The following is an 18307-nucleotide window of genomic DNA, read 5'->3' as shown; positions in this document are numbered from 1 at the left end:
TATAATAATTTTCACACAATTAGATAAAATATTTACCTTCTTTGAGTACTAATACAAATTATCTCTTTCATCTTGGCTACATAGTTAATTTACAATTTTTTATTCATGTTATTTACCTTTTTTGAATAACCACAGTCTTGTTTATAAAAAGTATTAATACCATTTCACAAATTGAGGGTGGGGCTGTGGTGAAGACAGTGAGTATTGCTTATCAAGGGGTAATGTATAATATTATTACATAGATATGACCAATGGAGTGATGGCGGGCAAGTAGAAATAAGAATTATTGAATCCTTGCAGCAATCCAAGAAAGGAAGGCAAAGGATAATAAGATCTCAGTCTGAATGCAAGTTAGGTCAAAATTGACTGAAATAAATGTGAATATACTACATGTACAAGGAAGGTAATAAATACCAGTCTAGAAAAATCTGTAGATGTTTGAATATATATGTACATATAAATATATTCAAGGGCACCTGGGTGGCTCAGTCGGTTAAGCATCTGACTTCAGCTCAGGTCATGATCTCACAGTCTGTGAGTTTGAGACCTGCATCGGGCTCTGTGCTAACAGCTCAGAGCCTGGAGCCTGCTTCAGATTCTGTGTCTTTCTCTCTGCCCCTCCCCTGCTCATGCTCTCTGTTTCTCTGTCTCAAAAATAAACAAAAACATTAAAAAATAAATATATTCGTATATTTCTATAAAATTCTATATAAAATATATCTTATGTATGTAATTTGATTTCCCCATATGCTACCTTGAATCTCTGAATCCTGGCACCCTTTGATTCAACAGAGTTCATGTAAGAGTTGCTGTTTTTCTTAAATGAGCATAAAGAAATACAATGAATGTTAACACCACATGAAATAAAAAGGAAAACAAAATTTGAAAGAAGGAAAGTAAAAAAGTTGCTATGAATATTTTTTTGTCTTCCATAAGGGAAAAGGAGGAGAGATAAAAGAGAACAAAATGACCTACACCTGATATTTCTCACATGCCATTTCAAATCTTTAGTTTGTTACCCCATATCCCAGACAGTTCTCTGTTCACTATAACTTGATTCACACAGGTGCAATCTGATATTCACAGTTCTTGTTGACTGCCTTTGATCCTTTTTGAGATCTTAGTATGGGGTGTCTGAGGAACCATTTCTTCCTCAAGCATGAGCAGTCCAGTTAGGGAATTAATGCTACCTGTGAAAAGACTACTTTTTACAATTTTTTTTAATGTTTATTTATATTTGAGAGAGGGAGAAAGAGATAGTATGTGAGTGGGGGAGGGGCAAAGAGAGATGGAGACAGAATCTGAAGAAGGCTCCAGGCTCTGAGCTTTTAGCACAGAGCCTGATGGTGGAGCTTGAACTCATGAGCCATGAGATCATGACCTGAACTCCAAAGTCCAAAGCTTAGCCTGCTGAGCCTCCCAGGTGCCCTGAAAAGACTACTCTTGACAAAAGTGAGATTGGAGTAAAAGAATGAACATTTCTTTTGTTCCCCTGGTAGATAGTTCTGATAGCCATTGCATAAGACTGTTAAACAAGATCCCAGGGGATTGAGCCCCAGTAATAGATATCAATGGCCAATTTAATAATGTACTCCTTTATTGGCTTTCCTTCCTTCTCTGTATTATTGCCTTTATGCCTCACTTGAGCATATGGGATAACTTCCAAATAAAGTATTTTCAATATGTGGCAATTTCAGGCTCAACTTTCAGGGAAACCCAGAGTGAGAAAGTCAGTACCTAGGAGTAGGCCTAGAAAGCACATAGTCACAGTGGAATTGTGGGACTGGGTCATTTGTCTACTAGATGAAAATCCTGACCCCATTGGTACCTATAATAAAGACAATCTTTAGTAAATAGTACCATCACAATTACAAAGAATCTCATCTGGTGGTTTGAGGTAATATATAGATAGAAAATGAAGTGTAGGTTATGAGGTTGTTATAGCACTTGAGCAATGTGAAGAAATACTAATAGTAAGAATTGTTTAATTAGAATACTTTTGTTAATTGCGTAATAAGTTTTGGAAAAGAAAATGATAAGTTCTGATCAACCAATTATCAACTCAAGGCATGCTGTAAAACCCACAGGGTCTCCATGGAGGCATTTAAGGAGACCAGCAGGGAAAATCAGGGCCAGAGTCTAATTGTCAAGGCAGGAAGACATGAAAAGTGCTGGAATTACAGCTTTGGCATGTAACTTATATTAGACTTAGGATTCTGATATTTAAAAAATGGAACACTAAGGACTGGGATGAGGCAAAGAGCTTTGTGGATGTCTACATTTTCACCACCTACCACTAAGAAAGAGAGCATATTGTGCGATGTTTAAAGCTGGGAGGAAGCATATCCCACACTTAGAATACTACTCTGATCCATTAGAGGATTCCGTAGGCTGCAAGTATTGATTTGAACTAAGATTATAAGAGGATTTGGAATAATTCCGGGTTTATGGTACAAGCTTCTGGACATCTCAGCCATATGATCCAGCACGTCTGATGAGACTAAAGTAAAAGTGGCAAATAAGAATGTGGTATGGGGTCTCTGATAACGCAGGAGGAAATTCTTAGCCCAGTTTCCTAAGGTTTTGGAGTAGGGCCATCATGCTGCCAAATATTATTTTTCTGTATGAAAAAATATAACATGTTGCTTAGTGCCTCAACTAAGAATACATAACTGTTTATCATGAACTTGTATTGTGAAATCTGTTGAGTCATAAGTTCAGGCAGGCGCAATAGTTAACCATTCCACAGTAGAAATTCATATTAAGGTACAGGAAAGAACAGAATCAGAAGGCACATGTAAATTACATGAAATTATAAGACTTTCATGACATCTTCTTCTATGGGACCTCTGTTTCTTATGAATATCAGATCTACTTGTAATGTAAGGTATCTTTCCTAATAGCACCATAAAATTCCCTAAATACCATCTCAGACACATTTACTTTGCTCTAAAAATTTCACTTCTGAGTTCTAGACTAAGGAAAAAATTTCAAACATGAAAAATTGTCTCAAAGTTATTTGAAATCCTGGAACGTTTAAACATTCACACATATGTGATATGATTATAGATAAGTAATTTAAAACTTCATGATTAAAATGTATTTAAGAATATTTGTAGTCAAAGAATTACAAGATTAAAACTGAGTTAAAAATAAGCTCTGCTAAGAAAACATGGAAACTGCTGAAATATTAATTGTACTTGTGTGAGGGTGATATGACTGAGTTGTGTTTTTCATATTTCTGGTTTTTGTTGTTTTCCAAACTGTGTAGATATCATATTTATGATAAAAAATAACTACTCAAAAATGCAGTTAATAAATTTGTCCCTGGAAAAGGAGAAATAGGCATAATCAAGACAAACTTTTTTATTCTTTTTGTTTTGGGCTTTGTAATTTGCTTGTTTTTTCTTAAATATTTAGAATATGATGACTATTATATTGCTAAGTATTTCATGTAGAAAAGATTTAAGGAAACAGAGAGGAAAAGACCTACCAAAGGAACTTGGTAAAGGAGACTCTAGCGTGGAGATAAATAATCTATTTCATTAAGCTAAAAATGAAAATATTTTCCAGATGAACATCCAAGCACAATAGTTATATAACCTGGGGTTAATAGTAGTGTTGACTTTATAGTTAGTTGAGGGAATTATTAATAACTAAGGTTGTTCTGAGAGTAGGTATAAAGAGAGGTTTCTTGACCTCATGAGAGAATGTAAAGGAATAGCATTTAGACTTCTGCCACAGTTCATGCAGACAAGTTTGTAAACTGCTAAAGAGGAGGAAAAAGAAGGCTGTGGAGTATTTTATGAAGACTTTAAAGAAGTAAGCAAACATCTTAACTAAAAATTACTAGTTGTTCAAGGCCTACCTGACTGTTAGTGGAAGCAGATCTGTGATATTAATTAAGCTGTAGTCCATGAGAGGCCAGCCTTTCTTTTCTGGCCTAAATATGAAAAGTTGTTTAATTTACTCCTTTGGGAATCTGTTTTTATAAAGAATTCTGCTGAGTTGCCATCTGAGTTTAGAAGAGAAGCCCTGAACTGCCTGAATTCCAATTGATTTGGTTTGTTTGATAATCCTGAGAGGCAAAAGCAGTAGGTCATCAGTAATTGAAGATGTGAAAGAAATTATAACATTAATATGAGCACAAAACAAGAGATTTAAGAAATAAGAAGCAAGTTCATACGTCAAGAGAATCAAGAACTAAAGCACCATCATAGAAAGACCAGGATATGGGGCACCATAAATGACTTAAGGAGATAATATAGCAAATTGGTTAAGAGTACAGGTTCTTGTGTGAAATGCCCTGGGTTCAACTCTAACACGTCCTATGGGTACACAGCAAAGCTTCTTAACTCTTTTGAGTCTTGGTCTTCTAATTTACAAAATGATGGTTAAGAATAGTACTTAGCTCAAGAAGCCATTTTAAAGATTAAAAAAAAAAAACTGTGCCAATACCTGACATAGTTAATAGTCAATAAAGAATAGCTGCTTTTAAAGATTTGTTTGGACAGTACATCCAACTTTGATAAATCCTGCTACCTGAAAACCTCAGACCTGACTATGAATTACTCTTGATGGATAGAGGTACAAGGTTAAAGACTATTACTTTCCCTCTTAGGTTAGAATCTCAGAAAGTTTGGACACTGATCCCCCAAAACCAAAGTTTAACCTGTATTCAAACATCTTTTGTATATCCTTATAATGAATTAAGCTGTGTTTTAGGAAACATTTCTACAAAAAAAAAAGCTAATCTGATTATTTAAATAAAAGAATGTAGTTAAACAAAGGTAAAGTTTCAATTATTTTGTTAAATTTCAGTTTCAGTAATAAGGTCATAGGAAAAAGGAGAGTGGGTATTCAGTATTAATGTTTGGTAAATTATTGGGTAGGTGAATGAATGAATGAATGAATGGTTAAATGAATTGAATGGATAGGGGAAAAATCAATGCAATGTAAATGCATCCTAACATGTTAGAATGAGAAAAGAGTGGTGATTAATCTCTTGTTACAAATATATGATTTATGAGCTTTTATTAAAAAAGAAAGTACTAACCATAGATACAGCTTGTAATACTTATGAATTAGTCTCAGAAAATTCAAGTTCTAAGTGGAGCAAAAGTAAAGCAAATGTACATTGAGTCTTTGCTACTACAGGAGGTTTGCAGAACCTCAAAGGCTTCCTGCCCTCAAAGCAACAAAAGGTTTCCTCCTATAACCCAACATGCCTAACCTGGTGAAGAGGTCATGAGCCTCATCTACTGAGCCTCAAAATCTGGAGGAGAAAATCCTTAACAGTGATGTTTTCATTGTCCTTTTGAGTCAATGGCTGCTATAATATGATACTATGTGAAATGTAACATTGTTGATACCATCTATTTATTTTGTCATCTCTCAAATATTAGTTGACTTATGGTCACACTGGGTTAACCCAGATGAGAAGAAAGCGTGTTTTCCCCCCTTTTCTTTAAAGCATAGTATATTGTTTGTAATTGAATGGATAACTTTACAGCAGTTTTGAGCTAGAAGTTATCATATGGAACTTCTTGCAGCCCCTTTTCAAGGCACCTCTCCATTTTCTACTCTAATTTTCCTGTTGGGGAAGGAAAAGTGTGATGTTTCCTTTTTCTATTAGATTTACATGCTTCCTCTGAAATAAAACTTTAATAAGATATTATACTCAGTGTATGTTCTAACCACTGGCTGGGACAAATTTTATAAGTACCCAACTAATTTGTGCTTTACCAATTTAAAAGCTTAGGCAGTCTCTTCTGGGTCAAATTGATTTTCCTTGTCCTTTTGTTACTAGCACAGCCTTGGAGCCTAGATGAGCTCTTCTCAGATCCTTTGGTCCCTTGCAAAGCCAGACTTTTCTCCCAGATTTATCTGACTCAGCATTAGGGTAAACTCAGACTGGGACTTTTGTTCTTGGCAAAAATGAGGAATAGGGACTAGATATCTCCTTCGATATAAGACAACAAGAAACTTAAAAAAAATGGAAATGCAAAACAGAAACAAAAACAAACCAAAAAACAAAAAGCAGACAAGGAACTTGAAAAAATATGAAAGTGGACACCATACAATAAATCTAAATGCAGGGTGCCTGGGTGACTCAGTCGGTTAAGTGTCCATCTTCGGCTTGAGTCATGATCTAATGGTTTATGGGTTTCAGTCCCACATCTTGGGCTCTGTACTGACAGCTCAGGGCCTGGAGCCTGCAAAGGATTCTGTGTCCCCCCCTCTCTCTCTCCCTCTCCCACTCATGCTCTGTCTCTCTCTGTCTGAAAAATAAATGAAAAAAAATCATTTAAAGATTAATAAATAAAGGTAAATGGCCTGTAAGAATTAGGGAACAAAATCCATAAACCCTACTATTGTCACAGCTTCCTACCAGGAGAGAGTTTCCAGGATGTAATAAGTATTGGGAAACCTGAAAAGCCTGGCAGATACCTTGAGGTGAACAGACAGAGCTGAGGATCTGGGGAGACTAAAACTAGAGTTCTTAAGGTAGAGTATCAGGAAGGAGGGAGCTGCATGGAAAGTATTTCCAGAGATCTGCAGAGAGGCTGCTGAGTATTCTTATGGGTATACCAGTACATCTATTTAAGGAAAACTACTTGAGGCTAGAGAAGGAACTACCTGGAAGGATTACAAGTGACAGCAAAGGGATTTTACACCAGGCTTGAAATAAATTATCATCATACAAGCGAAAGTAGAAAATTCTGGAATTCACTAGACATGCAGCATAAGGTTTTAACTTACTAGTGAGACAAAACTATCCCTAGATTGAATGTTATTCTGGCCCTGTCTAACAGAGCTTGAAAGAACCAAACAATCCAACTGTTTAACAGTAACTTAAATACTTCCCAAACTAAGTTAAGGAGATATGCATAGTAATGAAAACTATCTAGCACATTAAAACGTATAATTTACAATGTTTGACATCAAATTAAAAAAAAAAAAACATCAATTGCCATGGAGACAGGAAACAGCTTATAATGAAGAGTCAATTAAAATTGATTCAAATAACACAAACGATAGAATTAGTTGACTAGGACATTAAAGCCGTTATAACTATTACACATGTGCAAACAGAGGAAATTATTATAAGCAGGGATATGGAAGATATTTAAAATATATATATCACATTCTCAGGAAAGTGTAGTATCTGGTATGATAAATGCCATAGATGACATTAACAGAAAATTTGACATTGCAGAAGAATGGAATAGTGAAATGAAGATATGAAAATGAAAATTAGGAGTAGAAGTAGGAAGCAGATAAGGAAAGGGCTGTTTCTCAGAATTAAGAGAGGATATATTTTAAGGGATGTTGGAATAACAGCTACTAAAACCTCAAATAATATGAAGGAAAAGAGGTGGATAGTGGCTATGGCTACAAAGAGATTGTCAAAGACTATGATGTAGCAGTGTTTTGATGAAGAAGTTGAGAATGGGATTGAGATTAATTTAGATTCTAGAGTGAACAGACACTGAGAAAGTACAAACATCAGTTGTAGAACTTGTTCAAAATTTTCTCATGGATATTAAATCTCTCTCTTCATCTCCCTCTCTTTCTTTATATATATAAATCTCAAAACAGATCCATAGCCTATTGGAGCACTGGATCTTGAATTGTGGGTGTTTCTATAGTATGTTTATATTCCTGATGAGTACAGTCTAGGAGAGAGGGAGATATTGGTGATAGAAAGGGGAAAAGATAAGTGACTGTTATATCTAAGTCTAAAAAGTCAAAATGGAGTAAGATTCCAACTGTGAGTTATAGGTTTGACTTTTGATTGACTCAGGAACATTTATTCTGTTGTACCTAGGGAACAAAGAATACGGGTAGCAATGTAGTTTGTTTGTAAACACTCATGAATGTATATGAAACACTCGTGAATGTACATGAAATTTAGATTAGGTGACAAAATAAGAAGCACAATAATGCATACTTTTAGTGTTATATACAATTAAGACCCCAAGAACTGTGAACAACACTTGAGATCTTTTTCATTGAAAGTGACATCTATTGATTTTCTCACATTTTATTTACATTTACCACATCTGCTCCAGTATATATCAGGTTGGTACAAACATTGTTTTGTTGATTTTTATCAAGGTGCACAGTGATTACTTAATATCTTTCTATAGATCTTAGTTTGTGGATCCTCCATTAAAAAAATAAATAAACACCTGTTTGAAAGTTTATGGCATATCTACATTGTACAGAGCACATGCCTTTACTATATCCAGAAAGGAAAACAAAGCCTTAATGTTTGCACTTTGGGGCACAATTTAACAGAGAGGGCGTAAAAAAAGAAAAAAAGAATGGTACTGAAGCTAATTAATACTGTGAGTAAAATGTTGCCTTTGTTTTGTGGAGGATTCAGAGAATGTGTCCTTTAGCCTAGTTAACAGTTTTTAAAAGATAAAGATTCTTTGTTATTGTAAAAAAAATTAATAGTCATCAAATTTCTGAAAATCCTATATTTTTCCGGTACTTATTTAGTGTTTGTTACTTACCAAATATTTTTGTGTAAAATGTGTTTTTTTCGTTTCTCCAAATCTCTTTTGTATAAAAGAACTGGGTTTCTGTTAATAAGTTTAACAAACCTTTATTATTTTATATGCCTTTGAACTGTGTGACTCAGTATTTTAATTCTTGATACTTTCTTTTAATATGTAATTGATACAGTGATGATGAGTATTAATGTTCACACAGTCATATACTTACCATGTCTGGGAATATGTGGTTATAGTTTTATGGAAGAAATACTTCATCAGTGTTACCAGTTTATAATAGCTTAATGTGAAAACTAAAAAATATAAAGCAATAATGAAGAGCCAGGAAAAAACTGAAAAATGGAAGGATCATACTTGAGAATTGATACATAAGTTGTAGTGTATTTATATAAGGAATGCTATACTTCAAGATGAAAAAAATAAATAATGCTACAAAGAAAAATATCAATGATCCTCACAAGCAAAATACTAAACAAACATTCAATAACAGAGAAGGGAGTATGTATCATTCCATGTGTGTCAAGTTTAAAAACAAGCAGAATTTTTTTAAGCTTTTATAACTGGTGATTGAAGAATAGAATGTATTTAGCCCAATTGTGATTTTATAAACACACACACACACACACACACACACACACACGCACACACACACACACACAATCTCTTTTCACTTACATATGCTTGTATACACATTCATGCACGTGTATACATACATATTAGATTGATTTAAGAGATAACTTTGATATTTGGAGAATATTTTTATTTGATTCAGCAGTGTTTAATGATTAAGCTATAGTGTTGAAAATATAAATCTTTAAAATAATTTTCACTTAAAAAAATTTTATGTCTTCAGATATGAAGTCAGATAACTACATTGACCTTGATTTTCCAATTTCTTCAACCTCAGAAATATATTCAAAATAATAAAACATTATTATAGCCTGTTTTATGCAAATTTTAATGTTCACTACTTTATAACCAGAGAAGAAAGTTATCAGGATTTATATTCTTTTACTATAAAAGCTGTAAGAATTATGTACTGAGTGATCAGAAATAAATTTACAAGGAATTAAAAATAAGTAACAAATTTGTTTTATTGAAATACAGTTTTTTGGATTATTGATATTGTTTGATATGTAGCATATCTCCCACACATTGGGAGTGTGCTCATGTGTATATGGGGTGTGAGTGTGTGAGGATATGTGAAAGCACAATGAATAGAGTCCAGTATGATGGTTAGTATAACTTTATAGTTATTGTAAAGTTTGATATGTTTTTTATTAAAAACTAAAAGAATATATAAACATTTAAAAATAATTTTAAAGTATCAAGAATATAACGTCCTATAACCATTTTGGAGTTGTCTGATGAAACAATATATTTATACAGAGAAAGAAAAGCTAATATTTTTGAGAGAACTTGATAGGTATAAATAAAATTTATTTCTTTTAAGGTAAATATTTTAGGGGCACCTGGGTGGCTCAGTCGGTTAAGCATCTGACTTTGGCTCAGGTCATGATCTCACAGCTTTTGAGTTCAAGCCCTGCATCAGGCTCTGTGCTGACAGCTCGGAGCCTGGAACCTACTTCGGATTCTGTGTCTCCCTCTCTCTCTGCTTGTGCTCTGTCTCTCTCTCTCTGTCGCTCAAAAATTAACATTAAAATTTTTTTGAAGGTAAACATTTTAATAACATAACCTACATATAGAAAATCTTTATGTATTTTTCCCTGAATTTTCATAAAGGGAAAGCATTGCATAATCAGTACTTAACTAAAGACAAAGAACAGAATAAGTAAAAACAGAATCTCAGAAATTTCCATCATGACCCCTCCTGTTCACTGTTCATCTAAGAACATTCACTCACCTGGTTTCTATAAGAGGGTCTTGCCTATTTGCAAGTTGATACACATGGAATCTTGTCTTTTGTGAGTAGCTTTGTTTGCTTCATATTTCGTTTGTGAGAGTCATCCAAGGTTTTATGTGTGGGGAAAATTGATTTAGTCTTATTGATGAATAGTACTTTTTTGATAGACTGTACCACAATTACTGTATGACAGATTGCCAATTCTGTGATTGATAAATATGTTGATGTTGGGTAATTTGATTGTTCCCTTTTTTATCTATTAAAAACATATACATTTATTTTGGTAGGCATTAGTGTACATTTCCATTGGATATATAACTAGGAGTGTAATGGCTAGGTTATGAGGCATCTATATATTTAGCAGTAACATAAACTAGCAAGATAATTTTCCAAAGAGTTTGTTCCATTTTACATATGAAGAGTGTATGAGTTCCAGATGCTCCATATCCTTACCTGAATTTGGTATTATCTTTTTCATATTATGCATTTCATGGATCAGTAGTAGTATAATATTTTGATTTTAATTAGAATTTCCCTTATGTCTAATAAAGTCAGATACCCTGTCCATGGTCCTCTGAGACATTTGGATAGCCACATTTGTGAAGTGCTACTCAAGTTTTGCCTTCAAAAAAAATTCTCTGGAGAATTTGTGTGAGCTTATTGTTTGTCTTTTTTGTTTCTGGTTTGTTTTTTTTTTCCCTCCTCTCTTAAATATTTGGAAAAATACTTTTTGAAGCCAATTAATCCTGCTTTTGGGGATGTTAGTAACTGAATTTAGTTAAGATACATAAGAGTATTCAGATTTTTTATTTGGCTTTGTATCATTGCTCTCTATTTCATAACACTAGAAAAGAAAATACTTAGCCCCAATGCTGGTTATTGTTGCCATGTATTTAAATTAAAAAAGAAAAAAAAAGACCATAGTCAAAATGTATTTATGTTTTCACTTGGCTCTTTATTTCTGCCTGGATTCTCATGGGTTTATTCATGAATATTTTTCCTTTACCTGTAGTTCTATTGACAACATATCTCTAGTTTTGATTTGATTTTTTTATTTTAATTTTATTCAGATTTTAAAAATATTTAATGTTTTAGAATTGTGGCTATTTGCTTCCAGTTTCTAAGCATGCCAGCATGCTTGACTTTTGGTTTTCATCATTTCTGTAAAAAAGTCAGTTATCAGTCTTGATGTTCTTCCTTTGAAGGTAATATCCCTTTTGTTCTCTGCATTTAGGATTTTTCTCTGTGCCTTCACATCTATCATCATTTTTGGAAATTTCTCAGACATGTTCTGTTTTTTCTTCTTTTGAAGTTCTTTATTTGATACAAAGGTGGTAATTTACATATAGCGAATTCCAAAAAAGTTATATGCACATTTGGGTCAATTGTGAGAAACTTTTTCAACTTTCTAAAGACATTTCAGTCAAAGTATAGAATGTTTTCATCAATTCAAGCAACTTCCTTACGTTCCTTTCCAGTTCAGTCCTCCATCCAAAGTGCAATCACTATTCTTACTGGGCTTATTTCTGCAACCATAGAATAATTTTGCTTGTGTGTGTGTATACTAGCAATATATAGAAATCTATCAGTATGTTAACTTTTTTCCTGGCTTTTTTCATTTAACATGTTGACATATTTACATTATTGTTACATCAGTAGTCCATTCCTTTTATTGAACTATGGTATTCAATTCTATGAATATAACACAATTTGATTTTTTATTCTTTTGCCTACTATTGGAGTTGTTTTCGATTATTGGCTAATATGAGTAATTTTCTACATAGCTTTTTTTTTTAATTTTTTTTTGACGTTTATTTATTTTTGAGACAGAGAGAGACAGAGCATGAACAGGGGAGGAGCAGAGAGAAAGGGAGACACAGAATTTGAAACAGGCTCCAGGCTCTGAGCTGTCAGCACAGAGCCCGACGCGGGGCTTGAACTCATGGACCGTGAGATCATGACCTGAGCCGAAGTTGGACGCTTAACCAACCAAGCCACCCAGACGCCCCTCTACATAGCTTTTAGAGATATGATTTTATTTCTCTCAGATGAACCCCCATGAATATGACTTTTGGTTGTAAGAATAGTTGGATGTTTGACTACATACTAAGTGAAAGTAGCTATTCCATTTTCAGAAAGACAAAAATATAGTGAAGGAAGACAAATCAGCAGTTATTAGGGTTATGGATGGAGAGAGGATGTTGTTGTGAGTAGCACAAAGTTTTGCGAGTGATACCATGAACCAATGTGTATCTTAATTGTGAAAGTGGTTAAATGAATGTATTCATGTATTAAAATTCATAAAACTGTACACCAAAATTGCCAATTTTAGAGTATGTTATTTTAATAAATAAAATAAAAAATGAAAATTTAAGGATAGGAATATTAATGTTCATGTATTCTTACTTGAGTGAATATAACTCTGGAAAGGTAAAATGTAAATTTTTAAGGATATAAAAAAGAAAAGGAAGGGTGGAAGGGACAGAGAAACCAAACTTCGCTATGAATATGTTGTTTTATGTTGTAACCTTGTGAACATTTTACATAAAACAAAGTATATAAAATCAAAATGGAGGGGTGCCTGGGTGGCTCAGTCAGTTGAGCGGCCGACTTCGGCTCAGGTCATGATCTCACAGTCCGTGGGTTCGAGCCCTGCGTCGGGCTCTGTGCTGACAGCTCAGAGCCTGGAGCCTGTTTCGGATTCTGTGTCTCCCTCTCTCTGACCCTCCCCCGTTCATGCTCTGTCTCTCTCTGTCTCAAAAATAAATAAACGTTAAAAAAAATTAAAAAAAAAAACAAAATGGAAAAAAAATCCCAAAAGCAGAAAGAAAAAAATTGAAGTTAACTATAGTAGTTTTTTATTGCCACCATAATAAATGACCATTAAATTAGTGGCTTAAAACAATTCAGACTTATTATCTTAACAGTTCTGTAGTTTAGAAGTCCAGTATGTGTGTCACTGGACTAAAACCAAGTTGCCCAAGGGGAGAATCTATTTTCTTGCCCATCGAGCTTTATGGCAAAATTTAGTTTCTGCTGGTTGCGTGATTGAAGTCCTTGTTTTCTTGATGACTGTAAACTTAGGTTTGTTCATATATTCTACAGACTTGTGCATGCCCTGATTCATGTCCTCCTTCTTCTCTCTTCAAAGATAACAGTAGCAGATCAAGTCCTTGTCATGTGTCATTTCTCTGTCTTCTAGCTCATCAATCTGACCCAACTAAAAATGTTCTACTGTTAAGGCACTATATGGTCCATCTGAATGATCCAGAATATTGTCTTCTGCAGCATCTCTTTTGTCATGGAAGGTAACATGGTCGCAGGCAAGTTTTTATAGAACAGAGCACAGACATCTTTGGAGTCCGTTTTTCTATATGCCCATGAAATTTTAACTTAACCTTACACACACACACACACACACACACACACACACACACACAAAGTATTGCAAGTGATTTTATATTAGGTTAATGCAATTATGTTAGTGTTGACAATACCCAAAATTGTCAACATAACAGAAAAAACCCTGAATGTAAATGAAATAACTGAAATGTAAATTTGTTTTGGAAATGTCACGATGAGCCCATAATGTATTTTCTCTTACCAAAAAAAAATAATAACGGACTAATAATTCTCATTTCTACTCAACAAACAGACCTAGAAACAATGACTAAAGCCTTTACGATGAGCACTTTCAGCATCAGGTGTAATCTATAACTAAAAGGAAACAGGGCTCTTTGAGGGGGGATGTTATTTATCCCAAAATTGGAACAAGAGTTTTTATAGGGTGAGCCTGTAATACCTTGTCATGCAGAGAACAGTTGAGATTACAAAGACTACTAAGGTCATGTCAGACTGACCTAAACATCAATAAAAGTAATAATTTCAGTGATTTGAAGTATATCAAATATGTCAGAATTCATTAATTGTTCCTCTTTGTAAGATGCTAGGGAAGATGGGAAATGGTGATATTTTCAGTCTTGTAGGCCTAGAGAAAAATAAAGTGGAATGCAGGTCTCCTAAGTTGGCAAGAACTTGAGAATTTAATATCTTACTATTCTGAAAAGTAGTAAATAATAATGATACTCTTTTTTTAACCTCCAGTTCCTACTTGAACAACATCTCATGAAAATCAAATAATTGATGAAGGAAAGTTTAAGTTTCTCTAAAGAAATGTTTCAAGTAAAAGTGAAGGATAAATGATTCTGAACATCATATTTTGCCAACATCTAATAGAATAATGAGTTTAGGCAATGCTTATCAAGTCCATCAATTTATAAAAAGGAAGATATGTAGATGTTATGTGCCACCTTGTGGAAATACATGACTGTACCAATGAGATGTTCTTGTTAAAATGAACCCTAAGCAATATCAAGATGCAGGTTGATTCCCAAATGACCAATAAACAGATGATAAATTTCTTAATCTAAAGAGCCGTAGAAAAATTTTAAATAAACCTAAATGTGATAATAGTAGAAACATTCAGTCCTGGGTCAAAGTAAAAGGGCTAATAATCTGATAATATGATTTTTAGGCAAGAATGAGAATTAATTGGACTGCTCAATAAACTGTTGGTGGGAATAAAAATTGGTGTAACTACTTTGAAAAATGTTTGGAGATCACCACTAAAGCTGAAAACTCACTCTATGACCTAGCACTTTCACTCCTAGGAATATAGCCAACATAAATATGGAAATGTTTGAAATAAAAGATATGTTTTAATTTTTTCAGTGTTTATTTATTTTTGAGAGGGAGAGAAAGAGCATGAGCAATGGAGGGGCAGAGAGAAGGAAACACAGATCTCAAGCAGGCTCCTGGCTCTGAGCTGTCAGTACAGAGCCCAATGCAAATTCATGAACCAAGAGATCATGACCTGAGCTGAAGTCAGACACTTAACCGAATGAGTCACCCAGGCACCCCTGAAACAAAAGATATATTAATGTATTTTATTAGTAGGAATATTTATAATAGTTAAGTCTTGGAAACAGCAAAAGGCCTATCAATATTAGACTAATAGATAAATGGATAAATTATAGTATGTGTTTTTCAGTGGAATACTATTTCGAAATGAGACTAAACAAGACCTGTGCACAACAAAATGTATAAATCACATGAACCTGGTTTGGGGTGAAATAAGCAGATACAGAAAAGTATCTACTGTGTGATGCCATGAAGATAAATTTAAAATTAAAATACAGGGGGTGCACATCCATGGCATTAGAGGTCAGGAAGGTAGTTACCTTTGGAGATGAGAAAAGCTGTCACTAAGAGAACTATGAGGGGGCTTCTAGGGATGGGGAAATATGTTTCTTGATCAAAATAGTGGTTTCATAGGTGTGTTCAATTTGCAAAAAAAAAAAAAGAAAAAAAGTAAGCAACCTATACTCTTCAGATGTGAATGATTTTCTGAATTAATTTTATATTATAATAAAATTTATTTCAAAAATTTATTTTAAAAATCCTTCACATCAGCCCAAGTCTTGTGGAATTCTGAGAGGTTTCAAGACCCTTTGTCTGATCTGATTGTAAAAGCTTGGGGATAGGGCCAAATATAAAATAAGTAACAAGACACATACTTAAATTCAATGTTTATTCCTTATTTTGACTCTGATTCAAATAAGAATTGTTTTCATTAAAAGCTAAGAAATGTTTAATTTTGTACAGTAATTGTACTATGGTATACATTAAGAAGTTTTCAGCTTTGTATGTATGATAATTATACTATGGTATACATTGATAAATGAGTTCTTATGTTTTAGAAGTTTATTTATATTGACATATTATGAATAAACTTATATAATGTATGGAATTTGCTTCAGAATAATCCAGTGTATATGTCCACGAGAGGAGGAGAAAGCTATGTGGTTATAGGTAAAAGAAGTTTGGCCATGAGCTGATAATTGTTGAATCTGTGGGTTCATTATACTCATAATAGTACGTTTTAAAATGTAATTGAATATAACTGTAGTTTTCAGTTAAAAGCTTCTTTAATAACCTGTAAAATATTAAGGCATAATAGGAGAATATTACATAAAATTAATGGAAATAGCCTTATAAAGTCTGAATACAATATAAATAATTTCTTTGTTTAAAATAGACCACTTGAAGGTATTAATAAGTTTTTTTCCCCAAATGTACCTGTATTTTCTTCCAGAAAATTGACACTTCCAAATAGCTTATTTTTTTTGATTATCTACCTTATTTCTAACTTCAAATATTCAAAAATATTGAAGATTTTGGACACTAACAATATACTGTCTCTTAAGGACAAATTAGTTACTCAAGCCGGCTTTTTAGTTTATGTTAACTCCTTTTACATACATATCCTCCTGGATATTCTCATATATTAACTGAGAGATATCAGCATTCTAAAGACTAAAACTTTTATGAGGTTTTTAATTTAATGTTACTGAAAGCTCAGTAGTCACTGGTCATGCATTGAAGTAAAATAGAAAGATATCAGTAACCTTTCAATGACAGCTTCATGGAAGGATATGAAGACAGCTGTAGGTTATTTTCTTGCATAAAAGAGCTTCCTCATTTAATATGAATTCATAAAGGATTATCAGCAAAATTTCAATAAAACATTTAATGTCAAACTTTTTAGAGTAACACCAGTGTTTTATAACTTTTCATTGTATTTTGCCACTGAAGTTCTTGAAGCTTTATTCAGATTTTTGTAAAGTAACCTAAAATCCTTTATGTTAGATTAACACATTTATAATCATTCTATTGTTTTACAAGTGAAGCAAGGCTATAAAACTTGCTCCAAAAGGCAGAAGATTGTCAGAAGACAGTAATGTGACATTTAACAACCATATTTTCTAGTCATCAACTTCTTATTTGATAGAGTCCATAGCACAGTTTTAAATTTCCCATCAGTTCAAATACCACTTAAAAGTTGGAGGGGGAAAAATACCTGCTGTTGCAAAGAAGTTTATTCTTTTTTCCTTGTGAATAATTCTCTGAAAGATATCAGGTGATAGTTGCACCATTTCATGTTAAAGTTGGCTAATATGAATTAACTGGTTGTCTAACCAGTTAACTTGAGATCCAGTATACTTTCTTTTGCATTTTTTTCCTGAAAAACACCTTGGTTTTCTGTTAACTGAAGTTAAATACGGTGAACATGCATGTTGGTTACATGGATAGATCCTCCTGCTAAAAAAGTAAAATTACCAGTTTTATTATAAACATTCAAGTACTAGTTTAAATACTATATTTCTCTGACAGTGAGACTCAAATATATACCTTTAAAACCATATAATTTCAGTTATCTCTTATTTAATAGTTTGAAAGAGACCAGAAAATTCAGTAGTATATCTCTGCTTGTTGGTAATTTGTGACCCTGGTACCCTAGGATTGTTCTGCCTATCCTAAAAGGAAGAAAGGGGTTGAAGATCATGCAGACAGACTCTAAAAGTAAGTATTAGACCTGAAGTCTGTAGACATTGCTTCTGCTTACATTCCACATAAAAATATAGTCATATATAACTGCAGCGGAGGTTGAAAATTTTAGTCCAGCTGGGTAGCACTGTGGGCAGCTGTATATCTATTATTAAGATAAAGAGAACGAAACTTTTGTTGTTGTTGAGAACTCCCTGAAAGTTACTAACTAAAAACAAAGGTTCAGTATATTTGAATAAGAGAAATGATGAAGTAGGAGAAAGCCAAAGAAACAGTTACCTGTTGTTGCCTGGTTTACTGGGGATACCTGGGCCCTGAGGACTTGACCTGACCCATCTAAAAGAGTCTGCAGAAGTCCCTTGGTGCCTCACAAGAATGAATTCAAGGACAGACTAGACATACCAGATGAGTGGTACAAGCAGAAAGTTTATTTATGTGAATGTACATTCTTAGAAGAAGACCAGACAGACTTGAGGGAACAATTGCCTGAAATTCCTTGTTTCCAAGCTTT

The 18307-nt window shown here is 33.5% G+C and overlaps 1 long non-coding RNA gene across 3 annotated transcripts in view; it reads left to right on the top strand.

The window, feature by feature from the left end:
• LOC122231441 overlaps positions 1-17801 on the top strand; it is a 130506-nt gene extending 112705 nt beyond the window's left edge. For all 3 annotated transcript variants that reach the window (XR_006208693.1, XR_006208692.1, XR_006208686.1), the window contains exon 4: positions 17750-17801. This is a non-coding gene — a long non-coding RNA (uncharacterized LOC122231441). The remainder of the gene's footprint in view (positions 1-17749) is intronic.
• The last annotated feature ends 506 nt before the right edge of the window (positions 17802-18307 follow it).

Source organism: Panthera tigris, chromosome A1 (genome assembly GCF_018350195.1).
Source record: "Panthera tigris isolate Pti1 chromosome A1, P.tigris_Pti1_mat1.1, whole genome shotgun sequence".
Lineage (NCBI taxonomy): Eukaryota > Metazoa > Chordata > Mammalia > Carnivora > Felidae > Panthera > Panthera tigris.
This window is presented reverse-complemented; position numbering and strand designations above follow the sequence as displayed.